The sequence below is a fragment of the Petaurus breviceps genome, unplaced genomic scaffold, assembly GCF_028583685.1.
Source record: "Petaurus breviceps papuanus isolate PSGF00001 unplaced genomic scaffold, PetGlider_PUasm1.0 90919, whole genome shotgun sequence".
NCBI lineage: Eukaryota > Metazoa > Chordata > Mammalia > Diprotodontia > Petauridae > Petaurus > Petaurus breviceps.
The window spans coordinates 887,920-910,255 of record NW_027187378.1 but is presented as its reverse complement, the minus strand read 5'-3'; the positions used below and the strand labels follow the sequence as shown (position 1 = coordinate 910,255).

The window sequence follows — 22,336 nt, the reverse complement described above, 5'->3', positions numbered from 1 at the left end:
CTGTTACCTCTCTTGCCAAGAAATGCCTCAACATTCCTGAGAATGCTCCATATTCTAATACTGCCATCCAATACATGTATGAATTAGATAATATATGTAAAATGCTTTTAAAAAATTAAAATGCTATTGTTTTGTTGTTTATTACTAATCATTTTGAGTATTTTGCTCACAAAACAATGAATTACATACTTACTGTAGTGATGCCCAGGACTTCAAAATAGGAAAGGAGTGCCATATGGCTCGCAGCAATTCTTTGCATCTAAATGAGGTATAGACACACCCATAATAACATCTATTTGCATAAATTCTGTGGTTTGAACTCAACAAGGGCCTTCTGAATAGGAAATTAAATTTCCTCCTAGCAAAAAGTAACTTTAGAGTTTAAAGAACATTGTGAAAGGAGTCCAAGTGGTTCCTTAGCCAATAGCTTTCAGCAGCATTGAGATGAGTGTCAGAGAATCAGAAACACATCGAGAATGAATTTTATGGAAAATGCAAATCATCTTTCAAAGGAAGGGAAAACAGGAACTTAGCCAAAATCTCTTTTGATTTTGCCAAATTTATATTGTTTAGAAAGTAGTCCAGATAATGTTCTGATCTTAAAATGTAAATGCCTAGAATTTTAGATCTGGAAGGGACTTTTGCGATCATCTAATCTAACCTCTTCATTTTAACACTGGGACATGTTCAGAATGAAGCTTTATTGGACAGCTAGGATTTAGTGGACTGTGGTGTGTGCTACAGCCTTAGGCCTTGTCAAAAATGAAGAGACTAAAATTCTTTTGTCATTGAGGACATGATTTATCAACATGTCTGGAAAGTAGAATGTAACCCAACTGAGTGATTCAATAATAGCAACCTTGGAACTCTTAGTTTCTCTCCTATTACACTGATGACATCTTCTAGGAAAAAGTTAGAGTGGGGATTGGGAGTGCTGAGAATGCTATAGGACATTTGAATGGTTAAAGGATATTTGCTGAGGTTTCCTTGATCTCTTTATTGGTCAGCAAATGATTCTATGTTTTTGACTGACAGAATGAAGTAGTTAAATGTCTGTCAAGTGGATTCCCAAGAAAACATCTCATTACTCTATGAGATTGGGAACTTGACTTGCCCCAGCATTTAAGCAGATCTGACTTAAGGCAAGAGCTTCATTGCTTTTCCCTCAAACAGGACATCAGACACTTCAAGGTAATTTCTGAATTTAAGGGTCTTCTTATAAAATCTCAGTGCCACTCAAACAACAGGGAAGTTCTTTTCATCTTTCCTGGAAAGGGCAAAGTGTTAGAATCTATAGCAGGGTAGGGTGGGGGGCAGATGGTATGTATGTGAAAAAAGTCAATACTCTTTTGACTTGGTTGATGACTTTAGCTTTTCACAACTTCCCAAGTTATGTAGTTATTGTTATTGGCTTATAAAGCAGAAAGACCTGGGATTTAGCATCAATAACCCTATTTGTCTACTGACAAATTGGGAGACCTTAGATGAGCTCCTTTCCCTTGGTTTCCCGCTGCCAAAGGAAGCCCGAGAGGTTATAGCAGTGATGTGAAAGCCTGCCTCTCATCTAATTCACATTCACTACATATATTTATTGAACCTTAATGTGTTGAATAGCCTGAGAACAGATAGGGAAAGCCAATGTAAGTGTCATCCTCAACTACTTACTCTCTTTTTTCCCACCCTATATCCAATCTGTTGCCATATCCTGTTGATTTTACCTTTGTAATATCTCTTACATATGCCATCTTCTCTGATACTGCTGCCATTCCAGTGAAGGCTCTCATCACCTCATGCCTGTGATATTGTCATAGCTTTCTGCTTGGTCTCCCTGCTTAAGTCTCTCCCACTTGATCCTCTATTCAGCTGCCAAATTGATCTCCTTAAGGTGCAGGTCTTTCCATATCACACATATCCCTCCCTTTCCAACACAATTAATAAATCTCCATGGTCCCCATCATCTTCAGGATCAAGTGTAAAATCCTTTGGTTGAGTTTTAAACCCTTTCACAAGCTTGTTCCTTTCTACTTTCCAGGCTTCTTACACCTCTTTGCCTTCCATATACTCTGTGATCCGGTGACACTGCTCTCTTTGCTAGTCTTTGCACACAAGACTCCATCTCCTGATTCATGTATTTTCACTGGCTGTAACCCATGCCTGACATTTTTTTCCTTCTCATCTCTGCCTGTTGCTTATCTGCACTGGTTGGGGAAGGTTCTATCTGAGGAATCCCATACATAGCTGAAAGCACAGGTTTGGGCCAAAACAAAACCAAAATCATGCCTTTTATCGCCAGAATCTTACAAAATATCTGATAGTGGGGAGCAATCTGCTGAAGAAGATGGGAGACAAAAGGATCAAGGATACACATGGAGGATCACCTCTCTGGCATTACTAAAGGAAGAGAGAATGGGAGATGGCATCAAGGATTTTGAGATAGTAAAGAAGAAGAAAAGGACAAATGGTTCCTACTTTCTCGATAAGGTGTTAGTTGAGGTCCTCAGCTGAGAGGGGAAGGGAGGGATCGAATAGGAAGTTTGAGGAAAGAAGAGAAGGTGTAAAACAGTCTCTGTGGAGAGAGGGATAGAGAATTAAGGTGCTTGGTTACTATGGATAGGAGTAGAACAGTAATCCATATAGCAAGCAGATATACTTTTAAGGAGCAAGTTTGAAAGGGTGATTGAAGCCAACCTCCCTCCCCCCAAAACCCTTCATAAAATATGAGAAATCACTTGGTCCAGCTCCTTCACTTTACAAAAGAGGAAACCAAGGCTCCAGAGAAGGGTAGTAACTTGCTTGTTCCTATAATACAATCTAAGCTTCATAAGAACCATTTTTGCCTTTTGATCACCAGTGGTTAATAAGTACTGTGTGCTCACCACAAAGTTGTCATTCAGTCATTTCTGACTCTTTGTGATCCCAATTAGGGTTTTCTTGGCAAAGATGCTGGAATGGTTTGCCATTTCCTTCTCCAGATCATTTTACAGATGAGAAACTGAGGCAAACAGGGTTAAATGACTTGCCCAGGTTCACACAGCTAGTGAGTATCTTGAAGTCAGATTTGAACTCAGGAAGATAAGTCTTCCTGACTTCAGGCCCAACATGGTGTCTACTCACCATATGGTAGATACTTTATAAATGTTTATTGATTGATTGTTGACATAGTACCAATTTCATAGACTTGTTGTAAAAATTAAACAAGATAATGTATGGAGTCAACTTGGCAAACCTTAAAATAATTTACATACCCTAGGTGTTATTATTGGGAACTTTCTTATGGTGAATGGTTTTTTTGGTATGATGTGTGAGTGGGTACATTTGCAATTTAGTGCACCTACTTAAATGTGCTTGTCAGGATGAGCTGTGGGAGTAGTGTCCCCGACTGTATGAATGTGCCCAGGTGCAGACCTCTGGATAAGCATAAGTGTCCCCTATATATGTGATGTGTATGCTATGTATGTGAATGGACTCAGGGACAGACTTTTGAGCCAGTATCTGGTACAGACTCCAGCAATGTGGAAACCCCCTCCTTAGGGGAGCTCCCCTCAGGAGGTGTGACAGTGAGTGTGAATAAAGGTCTTTTTGGAGGTAGGTGAGCTCTGCCTGTGGAGCTGCTGGAATGACCAAAAGCTTTTGGTCTGGAGCTATTCCTGAGTGACAGAATTGTGTACTATGTTAATGAAGCTCTGACAGATATAATATTCTGAATTCCCAATAGCTGATGAGGGAAAAGAGAAAGTCTGGGGAGAAGATACTAAATTGCAGAGCTAAAATTTGAATTTAGATTCTCTACCTACAAATTTAAGACTATTTACTCCACTATTCAATCAATTGCAGCAACTATGACCCCAGAGCTACTCTTCCAACCCCTAAGCACCCTGGCAAGTCAGGTCTCCAGAGAGCTACTACTATTTATCACCCCAGAATCTAGTGTTAGACTTGAGGTGTTGGAAGGTATTTTCTAAAGCTATAGATAATGACGCCTCCCCACCCCCATTAGTTGATATCAGTCAATCTTAATTGGCTTTTAGGAAGGGATATTTTACTAACCTGGCATAATAAGAACAGTTAGTACAAAACTTTCTCCTCAAAGTATATAACATATTCCCCACAAGTATATACAGAGTCTAGGGAAAAGGAAGATTAAGTATAGAGAGCATATGTGGCAGAAGATCTAACTCACAACTCCAGAAAGTATTTTTTGCAGCCATCCCAAAAATATTCCCCTTAGAAAAGGTATAGTTTTCTGCTGTGCTCCTTGCAGAACCTTGAAGCTGCCTTTCCTGAGTGTGCCTAGTTTGTTCTTGGCTCATAATGCAGACATTGACTCAGCTGTTCTTGGGAAATTGCTAGGAGAAAGATGTCAATGGAAAGTCCAAACATCTTCTAAATCTTCAAAGTTCACGAGGTTGCCTTAGGACCAAGGGAGGCAAGGACAAGGCTGATGCCAAGGGCAAAGTCGCTGCTCTTATTCCTCACTCCTAAGCAACACCCCCTCAGGGACTTGGCTAGGAAGATGCTTCCTATGTTGGCAAATACTTGAAATTCTTCATTTCAGATCAGTTTACTAATTTTATATGAGGGTAGGACAAAGTCTCTCAGTCAATCCAATCAGATTTCATGTTCTATCTATTTGAAATGCCTTTGATTGATAAATTCAACATAGGTATTCAAGTCATGTTCACACCTAGGTCACATCACTAGTTGACTGATTTTATTGAGATGTGTTCTCACCTGATACAGATACCAGGGAATAGAGCCTTATTAGTTACTTAATGTGAGGTGGATGGATTGACTTAATAGACCTGCATCATTACATAATAGATCAAAGAACCTATATTAAGCACTTATTATGTCCTAGGTACTATGCTCAAAAACAAAAGTGAGATAGTTTGCCTCCATGTAGTTTAAATTCCACATTTATATTAAAACTACAGTAAAAAGGTTGACAATAAAAGGGATACCAAATAAGGCATTTGAGCATTTTTTTCTTTTGATGGTACATTAGTTCTTGGGAGTCTTCTGCTATTATATATTTATATGGAGAAGTACTATTGTAAAATGAAAAGACATTTATATAGAGAAGTACTATTGTAAAGTAGGAAGAATAAGTCATAGTAGTAAAGAAAGAGAGTAGTAGTGAAAGTAGTAATTGGCAATTCCCTGCTCAAGGGTACCAAGACACCTATTTGTCAACCTAATGATAATGATAGAAAGGTCTGCATTTCTCTAGGGATTGTATCCAATACACAAGAGAGAACATCCTAAGATTTACCAAAACAGATAACTACCATCCACTTCTGGTAATTGCTTCTATAAGTAAAAAGACTGCAAGAAGCATGCTAAGAAATCACTGCTAAAGATTATGAAGTCTTGAGCAGGAAACTGGTGGACAAATTGTTTTCCTCTCTGTTGATCATTGAGCACCAGGGATGCAGAAGAGAAAAATAATTTGAGATGTGAATAGTCAACTAAGAAGATTGGAGAATGGTATCTGGACTTCTAAGTTCATGGCTTAAGAGAGAATTGATAGATTCCCAGTCATAGCAAGAGTATACCTAGCAAAGGCTGTAAAGAATATATTTGATGGAATGAGACATACCTTTTCAGTCACTACTGATATGTGTATTTATTTTGCTTAACCACATTTATCTATTTTTTTTTTACTTGGGAGGACATTAATTTTGGGAGGAGAGCTAAATATCTCCTGGAGTTTTTCCTCTCTCTTTGTGCCAAAAACAAAGCAATTTATAACTTTTTGGCTAATTTTAGTGATAATCTCATCCTTCAAAAGGAAGAGTAACCAAAGGGAATTTTTCCTCAGGATTTAATTCTCATTAACAGGGAGGAATTGATTTTTTGAATAAAATTATGGGAGCCCTGAGGAGAAGTGGCCTGGGAAAGCAGATTTCAAAGAATTCAGAGGAAAACTAGGTAGTCTATTAGAATAAAACACTATAGGGAAAGTAAGTCTAGGAGGGATAGGAGATGCTCAAGAATGAAATTCTAAAGACACAACAACAGTTCTAGAGAACAACCACAGTTCGTTCCAACGTGGGGGAAAAGGGGAATTGTCTGAAAAGACTGATGTGAATGCCCAAGGAGCTCACTAACCATTTTAAATTTAAAAAAGAAATGTACACAAATGTACACAAGATGCCCAGGTAAAAGAGGATGAACATAAGAGTTTGACACAGCCCTAATAAAATAGTGTCATTGATATTAAAGCTCATAATAAGCTGAATCTGGCAGGGGAAATTAAAGACAATTTTAAAAATTTAAACTAAGGCGGAAGAAGAAGGATCAAATCAGGGATAAGACCTGGAATGGGTGGGATGATGATAACTGCTGTCAGAGATGAGGTAGACCTGCCCATTTCTGATTTTGCTTCTCTTTTCTCTGCCAAATAAAATGTCTTCTTCACTGGAAATGACAGAATGAAAATGACTAGAGGAGAGTTGATACCAAATATAAGTAAGGAAAAAAGCAGAGCAGCTAGTTGTCCCTGATAAATTCAAAATACCTGGCCCAGATGAACTACATCCTTGGGTACCAAAGGAGCTGGGATGTGATTACTGACTCACTGTCAGTCATTCTGCAGAAAGGGAGAGAAGTGCCATAGATTAAATAAAGGCAAATGTCCAGATTGTCCAAAAAGGGAAGAAAATAGTCTGTAAGCTGTAGTCCAGGACGTTAGGTTTCAATTCTATCTACTTTGTAAGAACCTATTTATTTATATGATGTCTTCTTTGTTAGAATGTAAGCTTCTTGAGAAAAGGGGACTAGGCCTGCCTTTCTCTATATCCCTGAAGCTTAGCACAATGCCTGGCACCTAGTAGATGATCATTAAATGCTTCATGATTATCCATTGTTTGAAGAACAGACTATGCCAGATTAACCTCATTTCCCTTTTTGACAGTCTTCCTAAACTAGGGGAAGGTTCTGAATATAGTTTACCTAGAGTTTAGCAAAGCTCTCAGTAAAGTACCTAATAATAATCTTTTCAAGAAATTGAAATGTCAACTAGACTATCATATAATCAGATGGATTCAGAACTAGTTGAATGGCTATAGTCTAAATATATTTATACTGGTATAATATCAACATGGCAGATGATCTCCAGTGGGGTACCTCAGAGACCTAAGATTATTCCTGTATTTAATATATATATTTATCAATGATTCGGGTAAAGGGGTAGATGATATGCTCATCAGATTTGTAGATGATACAAAGCTGGATGGATTTAGCTAACACTCTGGATACCAGAGTTGCCCAAAAATAGATCCTGAAAGGCTTGAGTATTCAGCTGAGTTGAATAATACAAAGTTCAATAGGGATAAATATGAATTCTTCCACTTGGGTATTAAAACTTAATTTCACAAGTACAAGGTGGGGGAAGCATGGTTAGACAGCAGTTATTATGTAAACTAAAAGGGGTGTTACTGAACTACAAGCTCAATATGAGTCATCATAGTGATTTGGCCACCAATGAAGCTAACATCTTCTTGGGCTGCATAAAGAGAGGTATGACTTTCAAGAATAGAGAGGTGACGTGGTCTCGCTTTGCTCTGCCCCCATCAGACCTCATCTGGAAGGTGACTTGTGAATATGTCTCCATTTCTGGATACCACTGATTAAGAAGGGCATTAGCAAGCTGGGGGGCAACCAAGATGGAGAAGGTCTTTGAGTCCATGTCACATGAGGCTACATTGAAGGAACTGGGCATATTAAGCCTGGAGAAGAGAAGGCTCAGGAGGACAGGATAGCTATTAACCACAGGGATTGTCATGTGGAAAAGGAATGGGACTTGTTTCATTTGGGCCCTTAAGGCTGAGGTAGGGGCAATGAATGGAAATGTCAAAGGGAAATTTAAGTCTAAATATCAGGAAAGGTTCCTAACAATTAGAATTGCCTCAAAGAGGAATGCGCTACCTTGTGTGCCTTCTCCTCCAACGTCTTCAAGAAGAGCCTGGACAACATTTATTAGGTGTCTTATAGCAGGGCTACCTTTTGTGTATGGTTTGAACTAGATGGTGCTGAGGTTTCCTTCAACTCTGAAATTCACATTCTGTAATCTGGATCTTGCGGTAAGCATCAATTTCCTTATCTACAAAATGGGGATGATGATACTAGAACTACCTACCTTGTCTTTTGAGTAAAGCACTTTTATAAATGGGGTAGTGTAATGGAAATGCAAATTTAAAGATCTTCCCTGCCCCTAGGCCCTTTGATAGGCTTAAGAGACTCTGAGAACCTTCCTTGATTTGAAAATATACTCTGCCCCCTAATAGGCTGAATGTGGTCACATGGAGCCTCTGGCAGGAGGCTTGGTTTTCAGGAATGCCCATACTTTGGTGCTGTGTGATTGGGCAGTGGGTCAAGAGGGTGGTTACATTCTCTGACCCAGGAGAAGGCTATATAATCCCTGATGTGAGGCTTTGCTTTGGGTCTCACTTTGAGAAGTGTTGTGTGATTTGATTAGATGAGACTCTGGGCAGCCATTGTTGAGAGCCCCCTGGCTTTGAAAAACCCAGATGTTGATGCTTCCATCTCTGGTAACTGTGATTTGGTATAGATGTAATAGTTGAACAGTTTAGAAGCGTGGCTGCTTGAAATGTTTCTGTCTGTATACTCTGAAGTTCAGGTGCTGACCTTTTTCCCCTTAACTAGGTAAATGATATATGCTTGATTACCCATTTTGAATAAGCTTGTTAACCCATTTTGAGTTACTTTCCTTTAGAAAAGCAGATCTAAGAACCTGTAATGGCAGCCACCCTGGGAATGCTGCTGTTAGAGGTAGGAGGTATTACATTATAGTCATGGCAAGTTTCAGTACAGAGAAGATTCATAGAGTGTTTATCATTGATCATGATGCCACAAATCACAAGGCACAATTGAGGAATCAAATTATTTTCCTAGTGTCACAGTTTTTCAATGGCACTAGAACTTGGGTCTTCTGAGAACAGAGCCTTTAGTTTGGTGGTACTGTTTGGGATTTATTAAATTTTATAATTTTAGTCTGATTTGATACTTTAAAAAGTCTGGTAAATTGTAATTTTATTTTGTTTTGAGGTAAATAATTTCCTAATACCCCTCTGAACATGCTAGAAACTCTTTAAGCTATTTCAAAATTAAGACTGGAAATCACTGCTTTGAATATTCTTGCCTTTTATGACCAATAGGAACTTCAGCTATGTTGAGTTGCATGAATCTATTCATCTAACTCAGACTTTCTTGCTGATATCATCATGCCCCACCCCACCCTTTAAGGCAATTGGGGTTGTGACTTGCACAGAGTCACATAGCTAGTAACTGTCTGAGGAACTCAGGTCCTCCTGACATTATCCACTGTGCCACCTAGCTGCCCCAGTGATACCCCTTTCTTTTTTTTTTGGAGGGGGGAAAATAGGGCAATTGGGGTTAAGTGACTTGCCCAAGGTTACACAGCTAGTAAGTTAAGTGTCTGAGGCCAGATTTGAAATCAGGTCCTCCTGACTCCAGGGCCAGTGCTCTCTTCACTGCACCACCTAGCTGCCCCAAGTGATATCCCTTTCAAGAGGAAAAACACCCAAATGTGAAAACTTGACATTTTTAGTTTAGACTGGACAAGTTGCTACACATTTTGAAAATGTTATATATAATATTTTACATTAAAATATATTCATTATATGTTAATCCTATATTAGCTATTAGTTATATATATATATTAGTTATAGATAAGTTATATATTATATATGCTTGTTATATGTCGTATTTTTTTGTTCATTAATTTTACTTTTTATATATCCAAGGCCTCTGATTGAGAATCCAAGACTTGGGAGTAATAACAAATAGCTACTCTCTTATAATAAACAAAATGTGCTAGCTTGTAAAATATTGATTTTACATGTTTGGCTAATGTACTCCCTTTGCCTTCCTCCTTGATATGAATGAACCCTTAAATGTACAAGTGTTTCTATTCCCCCCTATTGGTGTGTATTATTCTTTTGGCACACAGCAAAAGAAAAGTCAGACCCTGGGGAAATCGGATTTTGTTCTAAATGAAAGCTAACAAAGAGTAGAAAGGCATCTTTTGAATAAGACAACTGAAGAAAAGAAACTGGAGCATTTAGAAAGAAAAGAAAGCCTTGAAGGAACAGAAAAGGCCAAATCAGATAGGGACCCACTTGGAAAACTGGAATGAGGACAAATTGGCAGGTCAAAAAGGAAATGCAGCTTTAAGAGAATTGGCTAATGCACTGATTATAGCATTTAAAATGGGCTTGGAACAATCCAGGGGAGCAGAGGGAGAGAGATATCAGATGACTAACCTCCTCTAGTCCCTCAGTATAGTTCTAGGAAAAGAAAAAATTTGGAAATGGGTTTGTTAGGACCGATCTTTATTTTTTCTTCTCTTTCCAAGTAATGAAATAAATATCAGGAGTATAAACTGTAGACAAGGGTCAGAACTCACAAGCAGTGCACAGGATTGAACAAATCAACCCCCTGATCCAACCAGAAATATTGTGTGTATGTATTTGACCTTTCCACAGTATGACAAAAGTAGGAACTGAAGAGAGTCCAGCAATGGATCTAAAGTTTCATCTTAGGCAGGGCCTGTGATATTTTATCCCTAAATTAATTCACATTTGCTTGAGAAAGAACAGAGACATAAATTGAGAAGCCACCAGGTATATGAACAGAACCATTTGAAAAGCTGAATCAGATTCTGAAGGAGAGAAGCCCAGCTCAGTTAATCCAGTTAGAAAGAGGTGTAACTTAATTCTGCCTGGGTCATATGAGGTTAGGTCATAAACATATTTATTAATAATAAGAATTACCTCAGCTTAGCCAGAGACCATGTGATGTAGGAGATTACTACCCCTCTGTAGAAAAAGCATTGCATTACTCCATATTTCTACAAGGGGGTGATGTATAATAGCATCAATTTTCTCCATCCTTCATATGGTATTTTAGTACATATATGTGTGTATATATATATATATATGTATATGTTTGCATACACATAGTTGGTATCTGTATCCCCACCTATACTATAAACTATTTGAGGTCAGGAACTGTAGTTTTTATGTTTTGTTAGTGTTAAACATAGTGTATATGTCAGTGTTAATTATTATGCATATAGCAGATACTGTACAAGTATTTGATGAAAGAAGAACTAAACAACAATTATATACAATGATTATAATATAAACAAAAAGAAGAATTAAAGAAAACCAAAGGTTGGAAAACTATACTTAGTTATGTTAACCCTGAAAAAGGTCCAAAAAATTCCCTTGTTCCATTAGAAAAGTAGGAGTTGTAGATTTGGAATGTTTCATAAACTGTCAAATTCAGTCACTGCCAATGGATTTTGCCTGATTTTTTTGTTGCCAACCTCTGGGGATCTGCCCTGCTAGTCTGAATCTAGGTTGGGAGAGGGTAGCTCTAGATCCTCACTACATTTAAGATATGAAAAATGAATCAAACAATTAAAAATTCTTATTAATCAATTGATATCCTTTTCAACCAACAAACACAAAACAAAGAACAAAAAAGCAATAGGCTTTTTGGTTTCCAAAAGTTGTCATCTATTTGTAGACAGCCCAGAGAAAAACAATAGACTAAAAAAATGTGGAATTGATTTATAAGGAAAGATTAAAGGAACAAAGTATGTATGTTTTCCATGAACAGTGACTTAATGGGGTCATGGTAACAATTTCCAAGCATTCGAAATGGTAGAAAGATACTTAATAGAAAACAATGAAATGAATAGAATCTATATTCTTTCAGGGTGGATAGCCAATAAACACTGAAAGTTATTTGATCTAGAAATCAGTCCCTCGATGTATTTATTATATCCTCTTTTAGGATGATAGCAAGGCACAGTATCTAGGATACTAAGACCTGAAACCAGGAAGTTAGGTTTGAATCCTGCCTATTATACTTACAAGCTGTGTTATATGTTCTCTGGGACTCAGTTTCCCCATCTCTAAAATGAGACTATTAGTACCTATAGTCCCTACCTTACAAGATTTTGTGAGCCTCAAATGAGAAGACATATGCAGAATGCTTTGGAAATGTTAATATGTTGTGTAAACACAAGCTACTATTTGCTGTGTTTCATTGGATCACACAGTGTTACCAAGATAGAGCTAACTTGGTGGCAGACAGTCCTTCCTTGATCTCCTGGACTCCAAAATTCCTCCTAGCATTCAATGGACTGCTTTGATCCTGTCTATCCATGTGGCACCAGAAACTGAATACTAATTCTTCCATATGAGAAAATAAAGTACATCCTTTCTTCTTAGCATTGTAAGAGCACTGGGCTCAAAAAATTTTCATCAGTTGAAAAGCAAAAAGATGACACATCTGTATGGAGAAGCATGGGACTGACATAAAAGTAGATGGTAAGCTCCTTGAAAGCAGGGACTATATTTATTTTGAACTTGTATCCCTCCTACACTTAGTACATTGTCTGAACCTGGCTCTTGCTTACAGCATTGAACTGAAATAAAATAGAAGTCCAAGAGAAAATTTAGAATTTAGATTCTAACTGTATGATGTCAAAATAATCAATCAATAAACAGTGATTTGGCCATATAGATATTGGGTTGAATGTTTTCACTTCCAAAGAGGCTAGGTTGGAATTATCGCGTTCTCAAAATGTGTCATAGGATCCCTTGTAACCAGAGGTATTTATGTTGAGGAGAAAAAGAAATAAAAGATTTGACCTCCTTTTTTCCTTTTCTTTCCTAAATAATATTTTATCTCCCCCCCTCAATTAAATGTAAAAAATATTTTTTAGCATTCATTGCTTTTTAAAACAATTTTGTGTTCCAAATTCTATCCCTCCCTCCCCTCCCCCTTCCCTGAGATGGTAAGCAATCTGATAGAGGCCATACATGTGCAATCATGTGTAATATTTCCATATTAGTCATTTTGTGCATGAAGACAGAAAGATAGAAAAAGAAATAAAAGAAGGCAGCAAGGAAGGAAGGAAGGAAGGAGATAATAGTATGCTTCAGACAATATCAGTTCTTTCTTTGGAGGCAGATAGCATTTTTAATGATGAGTACTTTGGAATTGTCTTGGATCATTGTATTGTTGAGAATTTCTTCATTGTACAATATTGCTGTTACTGTGCTTAATAGACTGGTTCTGCTTACTTTTTTTTTTTTAAGCAATTGGGGTTAAGTAATTTGCTCAAGGTTACATGGCCAGTTATTTCTGGGTGTGGTGCTAAGTGTCTGAGCCCATATTCGATCCCAGCTCATCCCGACTCTGGGGCCGGTGGTCTTACTTGCTGTTGTCCCTGGCCGCCCCAGTTTTGCTTACTTTGCTTTGCATCAGTTCACGTACCTCTTTCCAGGTATTTTTCAAATCGTTCTGCTTGTCATTTCTTATAGCACAATAGCATTCCATTATAATTATATACCATAGCTTGTTCACCTATTCCCCAACTGATGGGCATCCCCTCAATTTTCCAATTCTTAGTTACCACAAAAAGAGCTGCTATAAATATTTTTGTATACTTAACTCCCATTTTCTCTCTATTCATTATGTACTGCTTCTCTTTTTTGATATTTAAATTATTTTCTTTTTTCTAATTGCATGTGAAAAGTTTTACCATTTACTTTTTAAAATTTTTGAGCTCCAAATTCTCTCTCCCTCCCCTCCCCCATCATTATGAAGGCAAGCAACTTTATGCAGTGTGCAGTCATGAAAAACCTATTTCTGTATTAGAAATATGTGAAAGAAAATACATATAAAAAAGAGGGGAAAAAAAGACAGTGAAAAATGGTATGCTTTGATATATATTCAGACTTCATTAGTTCTTTCTCTGGAGATGGATAGCATTTTCCATCATGAGTCCTTTGAAACTGTCTTGGATTGCTGTATTGCTGAGAATAGCAAAGTAATTCACAGTTAATGGTTGTACAGTATTGCTGTTTGTGTGTATAAAGTTTTCTTGGTTTTGCTCACTTCACTTTGCATTGGTTCATATAATTCTTTCCAGGTTTTTCTGAAAGCATCCTGCTCATCATTTCTTATAGCACAATAATATTTTCTTTCTGTGTTGTTCCTTAAATTTTCCTTATAACATCCAGCAGCATAACCTGTACCTGGCATTCAGTGCAAGTCTTTCTATAACTCATGACTGATCTGGCCCTCACCTACCTTACCAGTACTTAGAGAAAAAGATCCATTTAGATTTCTTATTGAGAGACTGAAAAGGAGTGCTTTTCCCTCATATTCAAATTTACAAAAGATAAAACACTCCCCAGGAAACCAATGGATAAATCAAATAATCAATATGCATTTATTAAGTGCCAATGATGAGGAAGATAGGCACAAATCCAAAGAATGAGGCAATCTGTATTCTCTAGGTACTTACAGTCCATTAGGAGAGAGATAACACATACATGTGTAAGTATAAATAATAACTAAATTTCAATACAATATAAATGAAATGTGGAAAAGGGGGGCAATAGGAATTGTGGGGGGTGGGAGGGAGAGTGGCCCAGGAAAGGTTTCTTGTAGGGAAAGGTAAGTATGATTGCCTGTGGTTGTACATCCTTCTACAGGGGAATCTACTGTTTCTGGAGTTTGAAGGTCAATTTGGAGCATAGTCACCATGCTGAGTTTAAATAATTTAAAATCTTTAGCAGATTTTCTCACTTCCGAGTGACTTAAAATTTCATTCATTTTACTTCGAAAAAAATACAGTGGACATAAAAATTAGGTTCTAGCTATTGAGCCATATCTCTCATTTATTTGCTTAGTCCTCAAAATAAATCAGGCCAAAGAATGAATTTTGATGATTTCCAGTGTCCAGATAGGAGACATTTAAGAAAATAAGGAAGGCATTTGGTGACAATAAGGGCACAAATCATAGGATTAGAAAATTGAATTAAAATTCAATAGGAGTTGGAGAAAGGCATTTGCAGCCGCTGCTGTGCCTGCCAATCAACATAGATATCTCTAATCTCCATTGCTGACATTTATTGAGTAGGCAAGGTGTTCAAAGCTCTGTAGGAGGCATCACAGGGGCCATAACTTAGGCTAGTGACCTCTGTTAAGATTTTTCTAAGGGTTCAAAATTGCTCAAGATTGTGTTGACTTTCCTCAGACAGTTTTTGGGTTTAATTTTTTTGTTTTTTATTGCTTCCCTTAAGATGACAATTTCTTGCTTTTTCTCTTCTTTATTCATTCTCACTCACCTGTAATTATTGGCTCAGATTCCCTACACTAGAAAAAAAAAGGTGTGTATGTGTGCGTGTGTGCGTATGTTGTATGTTTAATATACAGAGAGGATCTTACTGACCAACTATTTAGGCATATGATCTGAATTGTTTCCCCACTAATGGAAAGAGATTTGCCCTGAGACATCCAAATGCTCTCAGCCAGTTCCTGTTGTGACCAACCCAATGGACCCCATCCCACATACATCCTCTCCATTGCCTCCCCTGCTGGGGATAGCTGGTTAGTAGTTTATGGTCAAGGAACAAAGTCAAGGTATGAATCTGGTCCTTTCAGGGATTGAATTTGGAGTACCAGCTTCAATACAAAGGTTGAAGCAATCATTTGAAAAGTATTCAGCAAAGAATTTAGGAAAATGGGATATAAAGTCTTAGGAAGAAGACAGAATACTTCTTTTTTGGGCCACCACCTAAAGTGCCTAGGTCACAGTTTAGAAAACATTGATGGCAACTTAATCGATACTTTTGAACAACTTTCAATCTATCATGACCTAGTCATCTAAGGGTTGTATCTACTGGAGTTGGAAGATCAAGGGCATTGCTGTTGGTCATCTGAAGACTAATTTTCCTAGATTAAACAGATTTAGGTACCTCATGCCATCATGATTTTTATTGCCTTGTGACAGTCTTACGGATTTTGTTGAACTCAGTGGTATAGAACAGGTTTTACCTGTGCACCTTTCCAAAAGACTGTGAATATCTTCTTGAAGATATTTCACTGGCTTTTTCATCATCATTCTTTTTATCTGTTATAATTTAGCCCCTATTCTACCAATCACCCCAGCAGTAATTTCCATCATTTCAGTATTCACTTCTCCAGCTAATTCCAAGGTCAGAAATCTACTTATAATCTTGAAATCAAAGAGTATTGATGTTTTGAGTGAAATCCCTAGGATAAATCCACATAAACACAGAGACTAGGGCCCTAGGCCATGGATTACATGCCTAAGAGAAGTGGAAAAAAATTAAAATTTCCCTTCTTTAGTCTTCTTTATATATATATATATATATATATATATATATATATACACATATATATATATATGTTTCATGGTTATATCTTTCTATCTATCCACCTATCTGTGTATCTATAGTACTTTAAAGTTTGCAACATGTTTTACATATTAACTCATTTGATCCTCATTACAACTCAGTGAGTTAAATAATACAGTAATAATAAATTATTAGCCCCATTTTATATATTAGGAAATTGAGACTCATAGGATTTTAGTGACTTTCCCTGGTCACACAACTGTTCAGCATCAGAGGAGGAATTGGAACCAGTCACACAGTCTACAAATGAGTACCATTTCCTTTTACCTGGTACACAGTAGGCAGTTAGAAATCACTTATTTCTTAATTGATTACAGACTAGAGTTAGGAGCTTCAGATTGCCTCATCTTCATGGGGCCAGAGCTCCAATGAGGCCATGCAATGCTTTCCCTCCTCTTTTTCTAGTTCTCCCAGAGTTCCTTTATGTTGGGAAGGGAACTCATACTCATTCTCCTTTTCTGGGTTATTCAAAGTGCTCAGGTCACAGTTTACATAACACTGGTGCAGACTTAATCCCTACCTTTGATCAACTTTCAGTCCATCATGACTTAGTCACTACTCTCAAGAAGGTAAATTTTTATTTGAACCCGAACTTCTGTCTTTCTACCAGCCTCCTGGGCTATGTGAATGTACAGAAAGAGGTTGGTATTAGTTTAGGACTGAGTTGACTGACATGAGAGTAGGAGACAAGAGGAGAATTAATAGTGTTCATAGTGCAGTGAAAGAGTGAGGCATCAATGAAGTTTTAAAAAAAGCAAACAAGTCACAAAGAACATTTGTGAATCATGGTTTCTAACAGGGCCTACACCTTTAAGAAGCAAAAGGTGGCATGATCAAGCCACATTTCTTCCTTTTAAAGTATTATTCTAGAACTGGCCCTGAGTGATTTGACTTTCAAAGAACAACAAAGCTGATCAGTCCAAGCCATATTTGAATTGGAATTCCATCTACAAAATTTCCAACAAGTCGTCTAACTTCCTCTCCTCCCCATACTCTTGGATAGATCTAATAGACAGGGAATTTTTCCTCGTATCAAGCTGGAATCTGCCTTTGTGAAATTTTCACTTGTTGCTTGATGACCTGTTCTTTGAAATCAAGCAAGAAAAATGATTTGGATGATAGATAGTTCAAGGCCCTGGCTTGATCTACCATCTTTGTCCTTTTTTCTGACCACAGCTTATTCTCACATCTTCATGCTTCTTGTGACCCAATTCCTTTTCACCTGTACTTGTCTACATCTGCTGGTCTCCTCTTGGTTGACTTCATTCTCTCTAATCCTCTGGATTTTACTACGAAATTATATTGATTCCCCTCTTTGCTCATGACTTTGAGTCTCAGGTCTTTCTCCTGCTCAGCTACTCCTAAGGGCTAGTTACTGATCCTGACTGCTAACCCTTTTCTGACTGCCAGAGCAATAACTGGGACAAGAACAGATAGAAATTTGTCCTAGGAAGGGCAAAAAAAAATTGAGAGTGCTGACAGCATTTGTATTAATTTGATAGGTAGAAACAACTGAGGTCAGCTATGAGTTGGCAAGAAGAGTTATTTAAAATGGGAAGCTCTCTAGCCTTGTCCTGGTCTGCCTTATCTTCTTTCCAAGCAGCAGCCTCCCCTCAGCTAGCAGTAGCCTCAGATGTCCCAGGTTTTCTCAGGGTTTCTGTCTCCCTATAATGTAACAGGGTCCCAGGTCTCTTCTCGTATGGTGTTTTGTGTCTCAAGGTCTGAGGTATTCCCCAACCCAAGTCTCCACTTGTCCCAGGTACTTGGAAGAAGCTAGAGATCTGCTGGCTGCCACCTTCATAACTTGGGAAAGGAAAAAGAGTTACCATTTGTAGGGTGTCCCAGAAGTCTCATTGCAGCTTAAAGCTGTTGTTCACAAACTCAGTACCTATATGTGTGTATGTATGAGAAAAAGTATAGGGAAAATCAGAACATTGCCTTGACATGAGAAATGACAAACCTAAACCCCATCCCTCAGTTACTTCTTGAGATGTCTGCCTATCAAGTATTCTATGTCAGTAAGCATTTCCTGTTGAGCAGAGAGAGGCAAGAACAAATCCACAAGGAATCATGAAAGAGTAATGGAAAGAAATGCTGGAGAGAGGGGGCAAGAGAGAGGGAGGGGAAAAGAGAGGGGGGAGAGGAGGTAGGGAGGGAGGGAGAAAGAGAAGAGAGAGAGAATAAGGTAAGAAATCTTTTCTACTTTTAAAAAGGAATGATGCCTTAAGTTTAATATTTATTAATTTCTTAAGGTGGTGTCATTTGTTTATCACTTACAAATTATACATATCAAAAGAAAGATGCTGGGCAATTTTTTTCCTCTAACCCTTTTGGCCTGGATAGAATATATTTTCAGGGTTGTAAGATAAAATTTCTGAATTTAGACTGATACTTATTATGTCTGATAAATTTGATTTCTTAGTTTATAGATTATAGTTGACCAATCAAATATATATTGATCATATCCCATATGTAAGAAACTGCTAAAGCAAGGGTCACAAAGAAGCTTAATACACAGGCCCTGCCCTCCATGCATCTTACAATCTAGTTGAGAAGATATAAAAAAAACATTTAAAATGATAACTAACAGTATAAAGGATGTAGATAAGCTAACAAACATTTATTAAGGGGTTATTATGTGCCACTATGTCCTGGAAATACAAAGGTAAAAGTGAAAGATTCACCAGTAAATGATCACTTTTCTTATGTCTATATTTATATGGACCAAAGTTTCAAATATGTGTTCTGTGGAGGTTATAATATTACATTTGCACAATGCTTTATACTTTCCAAAGTTATTTCATCTTCACCATCTCATTTAAGTACTCACTCCAAACCTAGAAAATGTGCAGGTATTACTATCCCAGTTTGCAATAGAAGAGCAAATCAAAACATTTTAAATGGTTTTTCCCAAGGATACCCAGCAAGTTAATAGCAGAACCAGAATTAGAAACCATGTTTCCTCTTTCTGGTCCAATGTGCTTTCTACCTATCATTCTTAGCTGTTCAATATTCTATTGATACTAGACTCTCTGTAAGTTACAAAGCTAGGTGGCCCAATGTCTAGAGCAGGCCTTGGAATCTGGAAGATTTGTCTTCCTGAGTTCAAAACCAGCTTCAGACACATGATAGCTGTGTGACCCTGGGCAATTCACTTAACGATGTTTACCTCAGTTTGCTCATCTGTAAAATGAACTAGAGAAGGACATTAAACCACCCTAATATGTTTGCCAAGAAAACCCCAAATGGGGTCACTGAGAGCTGGACATGACTGAAATGAGTCAAAAACAAAGTTACAAAGCAGCTATCCTCTGTTGCCTAAATTGCAGTTCCCCTTGGAGTCTGAATAGCACTAGGAAAAAACATGGTTTGGTTTATCCCAGATGGCAAGTAGGCACTCATCTAGGTTTCCTCTTTTCAAAAAGGGTGGAATAAGGGAAGCCACAATAGATGCAGATGCCCCTTGGCATAGTGGCCTGAGGCTGTGGGGGTTTGCCCATCTTGCTTGATAGATATCAATTGACCTTTTCGGTTCCTCTGATTTAGGAATGAATGCTGTGTAAGTGTTGGAAGAGATCTGTAAATAGGTTGGTGTTAAGCTGCCGCTAAATAGAGCTAGCTCAGAGCTTGAGTTGTCACAGGCCACAAAGCTTTTCTTATAGAACGTCTATCCTCCTGTGTCGGTTAGTCATCTTCCTTCTTCTGCTTTTTCCTAGGCTAGACTGCATTCTTCTCCAACCAGTCTCTGAATGGCTGGCCAAGCCTGCAGTGGATGGGATACCCTCAGTTTTGGCCTGGGGGAGAGCAGGAGAGTTCGTCCAGTGACTGCCTGCTGGCCTCGGACTAAATCTGGCTCTGGGGACATTCCAGGGAGACAGAAACTTATTTTAATCACTTCTGTTTTGTGACTTACATAACTTGTACTCTCTGCAGCCTTTCTCACTGCTTGGTGCATTTGGTTCTGGACACTTCTAGAGAAGCTTGATTTATCCCATACCTCTTTTTTCCACTCCTACCTCCATCTAAGCAGTTCTTGGTGACGTGGCAGTGTTAAATGTTCCAACTCATCATACCCAATTCTGGCACAGTTCAGATGTGAAAAAAAGCAGCATCCTTGCCTCTCCCATTAAGGAGTCTTGTTAGGGATGGATAAAAAGAGACAGAAATAAAGAGTAGAACATTTATGGAATGTAAAATGTAAGCTTCTTGCAGGCAGCAACTTTTTTTTATTGTTGTCTTCATATCCCCATCACCCAGCACTTAATAGGTCCTTAAAAATGTTTGCTAAATTAAGGTGAATAGAAGCTAAAATAACAACCTCATGTCCTATCTGTAGATAGTGCCCTGCAACCTTTCTATTTAATTGCAAGGAAATCCATATATTCAGTTTTGTCCAATGGCCATTGTGAATTCTTTACCAAAGTAACTTAATGATAGGAGCCACGATTTTCTTAATTATTGGCTAGTTTCATTACATGAAATCACCAAATATGAATGTGGTTAATTATGGTATAAAAGAGGCATGTCACCTGATTTTTATTTAATGCCCATCACCTGGGATTAAGAGGAAAACTCTCTCTAGTCACCTGATTTCTTTGGACTACCAACTGATTTCTTTACTCTGACCCTAGAGTAATGATGAAACTAATTTCACCCTCTACAAATTTGTGGAATTTAGCCTCAACTGGGCCCATGCTGGTACTGTACTTGACAATCCCCCTCCTCTACCATCATCATCTCCCAAGCTTATCCCTCACAGTCCTTTTTTCCAATTTTTTCCCTCTCTTTTACTCCCCCATCTATCATGTAAGTTACCCTTCTACATCTTTGAAAAGATGAGAGGCCATCTGACAATGAACTCCATTAGTCCTACTCCTCCCTTCAACTGTATTCTTAGTTTCTTTATGCACTCTTTCTTTTTTCCCCTTTGGCCACAAAAGAATATCTTTACTGCTCTTGCAGGTTAATCCTTCTAATTTCACCTTTGAGCCCTTCTCTTCCCCTCACTACCTGTGTTACCTTGAGTATGTCACTTAAGTTAGCTGGGCCTCAATTTCCTCATCTGCACAGGAGTTTTTTGCTCTGCCTTTAATCAGAAGGGAGTATTGAGGAGATGTTGAGTGTCAAAGCTGAAACAGTCTCTATGAGAATGAGATTTCTTGGGGGGAGCATGGTGTTTTTGGGGTCAAAACTAAGCAGAGCAGCTGGTGGGAGATGAATGATCTGGATCTAGCTGTGAGACAACTATCCATGCTGCTCCCCTCATATAGGTGTTAAAACTGCATAAATGGACTAACTTTATTCCCAAATGAATCACTGGGTTTTTCACACACACGAAAATATGTTGATCTATTCTGATTCTTCCTGATGATTTTCAAATGAAGATCCAGCTCTGGAGTTTCACAGTTGCTAAGTAAGAAGGTTGCCATAATAGAGGGCCTTTGTGGATCAGTCATGAATTTAAGCTAGCAAATCTCTTGAGATTCAGACTGGAAATCAGATGAGACTCCAGGCTGACAGCTGTGCTCGTTTTCAATGAAATGATGCTCTTGGAAATTCTAGGAAGTGAAGATCAAAGAGGAAAAAGATGTCTAGGTTTGGGCACATTGTTGGCATGCAACAAATGATCCTTTGTATACTCACTGATAATGTTAATGATAATAGATAAATGCCACAAGAGAATCTTCTTTCTAATAAAACAGTAGAAGAAAGACAAGGCTCTGGTTGGCACCAGAATGTCATTTGGAAACTGACCCCTTGATTCTTTACAAGATGTAAGAGAGAATAGCTGGTTCAAGCAAAGTACTTTGCTCCCTTGGCTTATCATAGGGCTCATCTCTTTAAATACAATTATCTTTTCTTTTTCTCCATCATGAACAATGACCTACATTGCTTGTTGGTTCATATTGAGCTAAACAGAGCCAAATGGAGCCCTTGTTGATTCAATTAATCTTCCACTGTTGTCCTGCCTGGTATTATCCTACTATATGTCTCTGTCCATTCAGTTACTCACTGCCTCTTAGCAGGACAGTGTTGACATATGG

General features: G+C 38.0%; 1 long non-coding RNA gene across 1 annotated transcript in view; it reads left to right on the top strand.

Moving 5' to 3' along the window:
- The first annotated feature begins 923 nt into the window (after positions 1-923).
- Positions 924-22,336, top strand: part of LOC138151748 (uncharacterized) — a 36,472-nt gene continuing 15,059 nt past the window's right edge. The window contains exon 1 of the long non-coding RNA XR_011165901.1: positions 924-1,191. This is a non-coding gene — a long non-coding RNA (uncharacterized lncRNA). The remainder of the gene's footprint in view (positions 1,192-22,336) is intronic.